The sequence below is a fragment of the Ahaetulla prasina genome, chromosome 1 (genome assembly GCF_028640845.1).
Source record: "Ahaetulla prasina isolate Xishuangbanna chromosome 1, ASM2864084v1, whole genome shotgun sequence".
In the NCBI taxonomy this organism is placed as follows: domain Eukaryota; kingdom Metazoa; phylum Chordata; class Lepidosauria; order Squamata; family Colubridae; genus Ahaetulla; species Ahaetulla prasina.
Window position 1 is genome coordinate 35,843,507 of NC_080539.1, and position 5,595 is coordinate 35,849,101.

The 5,595-nt window shown below is 35.9% G+C and overlaps 1 long non-coding RNA gene across 1 annotated transcript; it reads left to right on the top strand.

The window, feature by feature from the left end:
- The first annotated feature begins 345 nt into the window (after positions 1-345).
- Positions 346-5,317, top strand: LOC131196670 (uncharacterized). Its single transcript, XR_009154831.1, has 3 exons — positions 346-483; positions 2,959-3,082; positions 5,175-5,317. It is a non-coding gene; the product is annotated as an uncharacterized LOC131196670 (long non-coding RNA).
- Positions 5,318-5,595: the final 278 nt, after the last annotated feature.

Consider the following 5,595-nt stretch of genomic DNA (forward strand, 5'->3'; position numbering starts at 1 on the left):
GTGATATCTGCTATGATTGCTGTTTTAATATCTAGAATCTGATGTACAGAAGGATTACATCTTTCAATGCCAAATAACAGCAAGGGCAAAGAAATGACATTTGAATCTCTGTTGGAGAAGAAATATTTAACTGACTGAACTTTGTTCCAAAACTCAGGAAGGCAGTTTTTAAACCACCTCTTTTCTTCTCCAATCCTGAATCCTTTCAGGAAACAGCCCACCAGAAGGTAGATTTTTTTTAAAAAAAAAAAAGGTGCCAATGTAATTGTGATATTGTCATTCCTCCAGGTTGCCAAAAATTAAGCCACCTTTGACCCTTGTGCTCCTTAAAGCTTCATAAATAGCCGCAGCAAAGAACTGCTCAGTTCCACTTGACCCAACTTAGAGACTCCTGCCTCTTGAACTGGTTGCTCTGAGCTTCAGCCATGAAGGCTTTTCTCCTCCTTGTTGCCATCTTCTTGTTTTCCCACCAGGCTGTCACAGGTAAGGAGAGAACTAAATGACCCAGATGGTCTAGAGGAGAAGTATACTTGAGACTAATTTCAAATGCTTTTCACAATGATTCTTTACTGGCTTTATTTTTGGTATTGACCACCAGTCAAAGAGCGTTAAGGGTATTTCAATCTACAAAAGTTAAGAGGGCTGTTCCCACCCCATTTTTCCAACAAGAATTGTCTCAGGGGATCATATCTATCTGCCTTCTATAATAATTCCATGCCTTGTCTTAGCAGTTTGCCCTTTTCTAAAAAAATCCTTTTTCTTTATCTCCCATCGTATCTGAGAGAGATACTGTTGGAAACATAATAAATAAGATAAAATAATTTCTTGAGCCATGGTGGCACAGTGGTTAGAGTACAGTACTGCAGGCTACTTCTGCTACCTGCCGGCTGCCTGCAATTTGGCTGGTCAAAGCTCACCAGGCTTAAGGTTGACTCAGCTTTCCATCCTTCTGAGGTGGGTAAAATGAGGACCCAGATTGTTGGGGGTAATATGCAGAATCTGCAAACCGCTTAGAGAGGACTGTAAAGCACTGTAAAGCGGTAAATAAGTTTATTGCTAAATGCTATTGCAATCTTATTTTGTGAGTGCATCTTTAATCTTGAGACTGGTCTCTGAACAAAGATTTGTTCTGCTTAATGACAAACTGAGCCTGATTTATTGCATATGCCAAATCCATTAGAATAAAGCATTGATATCTCCTGAAAAGTAGGAAAACTTGTATTGTTAAGCATTATTATAACCATGGGAAGACTCATTTGCAAGTCTTTCAAGATGAATGTCTGAAGATATGCTCACAAAATATTATTTTATGTTATTTATTATGTTTCCAACAGTATCCCTCTCAGATATGATCAAAAAAAAAGAAAAAGGATATTTTTTTTAAAAAAAAGGGCAAACTGCTAAGAGAATTCATGGCATTATTGTTGTTGTTGTTGTTGTTATGATCCTCCTAACAAGTTTACATTTACTTTAGTTGCTCTACTATTAAAATGCTATATTGTTTAACACATAGTTTTTTCAGTAAATCTGAATTTTGCCTCCTGATTTCTTCAGTTCTCTCCTCCTATGTAAGGGGTATCTGTTTTAAGTTAATGAAATAAACATATAGCCTACAACAGTGTTTTTTCTTCTTGTTGTTCAGTTGCTAAGTTGTGTCCAACCCCATGAATTATAGCACACCAGGCCCACCTGCCCTCCATCATCTCACAGAGTTTGACCAAATTCATGTTCATTTTGTCAATGACACCATCTAAATGTGTCATCCTCTGCTATCCCCTTCTCCTTTTTGGCTTCCATCTTTCCCAACATCAAGATCTTTTCCAATGAGTTCTCTCTTCTCATTTGATGGCCAAAGTATTTGAGCTTCAGATTCAGTATCTGTCTTTCCAAAGAACAATGAGGGTTGATTTCCTTTAGGATTGACTGATTTGATCTCCTTACAATCCAAGAGTAGAGTAGGATCATCTGCATATCTGAGATTTTCTGAGATTTGATATTTCTCCTGGCAATATTAATTGCGGCTTGTGAGTCATTCAGCCCAGCATTTTGCATGATGTACTCTGCATATAAGTTAAATAAACAGAGTAACAATATATAGCCTTTAGAACTGCTTTCCCTATTTTGAACCAATTGATTGGTCCTTGTCCAGTTCTAACTGTTGCTTCTTGACCTGCATACAGGTTTCCAAGGAGATAGGTAAGGTGGCCTGGCACTTCTGTCTCTTTAAGAACTTGCCACACTTTTGCAATCCATACAATCAAAGGTGTTAGTGTAATCAAGTAGATGGTTTCTCCATAATCCAGTGAATATTATTAATTTGATCTCTAGTTCCTCTGCTCTTGAAAGCCCAACTTCTGCTTCTGGTAAGTGGTTAGTTTACATGTTGTTGAAGTTTAGCATATAGGATTTTAGTGGGACCTTGCTAGCTTGTCAAATGAGCACTATTGCATTGTTAAGCTGAGCTAATATACTGTCATCTCCACTACCAGTTTCCATATTACCATCCAATTTCCATAGGTAAGAACGGGCTTGAATCTAGCTCACATCACTTCCTAGTAAAGCATCAACACCATCATCAATATCTTATTATTATTCGTTTGTTGGACAGTTAACCAAAAGTTTAAACTAGATTTGGCACTTTTATCTACCTATCATGTCCTTCCCAATGAATGGGGATAGGCAGATGTTGTTGTTTGGTGTTATTAAAGGTTTTGTTACAGGATTTAACCTGTTCCAAGTAAAGCTGCCTTCTACTAATCACTGTTAGGGATTTTGTCAATGCCAACAGTGTTCAAGTATTTTGAATTCTAATATTTTGGGTTTCTTATTATTATTATTTGTAAAATGAATGTAAATCATGGAACATGTAATATTTATGAAAATAATAAAATATAATTAGTAATAATAAATAAATACAGATTCTAAAATGCCAATGGTATTTCTCCCTTTTTTATGCAGCAATTGGCCAAGGCGACCCTGCTAACATTGCTTGTTCTCAAAGTGGTGGCAGCTGTAGACTATTATGTCCATTTCCTGCTGAACCATCAGGAGACTGTGCTGGTGGTATGGTTTGCTGTAAATGGTAAGTCAACATTATATACCTGAATCTCTTATTCTGCTCTAAACAAATGCAGCAGTGCAGGATTAAAAACTACAAAAACATAAATCTAGGAAAAATAAAAATCATGAAAAATTAAAAGAAAAAGTGAAAAATGATAAAAGTAAAAGAAAGATAAAAAAGAGAAAGAAAAAGAGAAATGTTTAAAGAAGTAATTTTTGATCTTCTTTGCAGCAGTATAAATGCAATGGTTTTAATTGCCAGGAAACATTTTTAATTTAAATAGTACTAAAATAACTTTGGATTTTTCTTTTTCTTAAGTTACATATCTCTCTGATGTAATGGGGTTGAGGAAGTCTTTAAGAACCTGGTTGTTTTCCCAGGCTTCTGAGCAGGGGGCTCCTCAGCCCTTGTGGACTATGTGTTCTGTACTGCTTAGAATTAGTGTCTCCACATTTATACGTACAGTCTCTTTGTTATTGTTTTTTTATTCTCAGTAATATAAACCACCCAGAATTAATCTCTAGCTGGGCAGCCTTATAGCTATACCAATACCTATATCTGTACTTTACATCTACATCTGCCAGATGCAAAAGATCAAGACCACATGTTAAGTTCACATTAATTGCTCATGCCCATGCACAGGAATTTACTCAACTAATGATTAGTGCTATTGTGGAACTAATCTAAATAAAGATTAACAGAATTTAAGAGTGGTTGGTCATAGACCACTTGTGGGAACATAATGGCTCCAGGCTGATTCCTGTACAATAGGGGAACAACTGATGTCATAATAATATGATGTTCTTGGTATCATTTTCCATTCTTTTACCCCAATCCATCGGAGAACATCTCCAATAAAAAAGTGTATTGGCCTATTGGTTCTTTCTACATTCCTGTTGAGCATTATTTTTTATCGTTTGAAATCACTTTGAAGTATTATGATGAGACTTGTCCATCTTGACCATTAATACTTTTTCTCATACTCCCTTCTTTAGTTGCCCTGTGTGTTTTCCCACAGACTTCTTTTAAAATAATGGACCAATGAATGGTTTCTCTCCTTCCCTTCCTTTATCCTTCTACCATGAACTTTTTTTTACAGTCAGCTGCATTATTTCCCATAGTAATAGAATAGAATAGAATAGAATAGAATTTTATTGGCCAAGTGTGATTGGACACACAAGGAATTTGTCTTGGTGCATATGCTCTCAGTGTACATAAAAGAAAAGATACGTTCATCAAGGCACAACATTTACAACACAATTGATGGTCAATATATCAATATAAATCATAAGGATTGCCAGCAACAAGTTATAGTCATACAGTCATAAGTGGAAAGAGATTGGTGATGGGAACTATGAAACGATTAATAGTAGTGCAGATTCAGTAAATAGTCTGACAGTGTTGAGGGAATTATTTGTTTAGCAGAGTGATGGCCTTCGGGAAAAAACTGTTCTTGTGTCTAGTTGTTCTGGTGTGCAGTGCTCTATAGCGTCGTTTTGAGGGTAGGAGTTGAAACAGTTTATGTCCAGGATGCGAGGGATCTGCAAATATTTTCACGGCCCTCTTCTTGATTCGTGCAGTATACAGGTCCACAATGGAAGGCAGGTTGGTAGCAATTATTTTTTCTGCAGTTCTAATTATCCTCTGAAGTCTGTGTTTTTCTTATTGGGTTGCAGTACCGAACCAGACAGTTATAGAGGTGCAAATGACAGACTCAATAATTCCTCTGTAATGGTAATTCTCTTGGATATCAAAAAATATTCTTAACAAATGCTGCTTCTGGGATGGGAGTAACTGAACCCATAAAGCAGGGCTGTTAAACTCACAGCCCATGGGCTGGATGTGTCAAACACTGGTCACATCCACACCCAGTTTAGCAAAGGGGGATACGTCACATGATGACACAAATTTGACACCCCTGCCATAAGTTATATAACAAATGAAAAAATATACAATAAGTTAATAACTCTAGAACAATATACTGATGTAGGCTTTTATAGAACATTGTCTATTAATCCCAGTATTTTCAAAATTGATTTGCTGCTGACTTATAACTCTCTCTCATTTCTAAATCAGCAATTCTTGTTTCTTTTTTTTTTAAAAATGTCTATAGGCCTCCCCACGTTCGTCCCACATAAAATATCAGGAAAACTCTGAAGAGTCTGAAGAGTAGTGAAGAAGATATTGAAACATGGTGGCTGGAAGGTGTGCAAGCAATTCTCCTGAGATACAAATATTTTGATTGAATGTATAATCTGGAAAAAGATAACTGTTTAACCTGTTTATCTGTATATTAAAGCTCTATAATAGCAATTGGTAATTATTGTATTCCTTTAATGTATCAAACTGGGATTAAATGCTAATTAGAAAAAGTTGACCAAATTGAGATTAATAACATGACAAATGTATAATTTCCATGTGATTAAGTAGAAATTACCTAGAAATTACCTAGTATTACCTTGAGTATTATAAGTGCTTCACGCTCTTTTTGTTTAACTTTGAGTTGGACACAATTTTACAAAATTTGAGGTAAT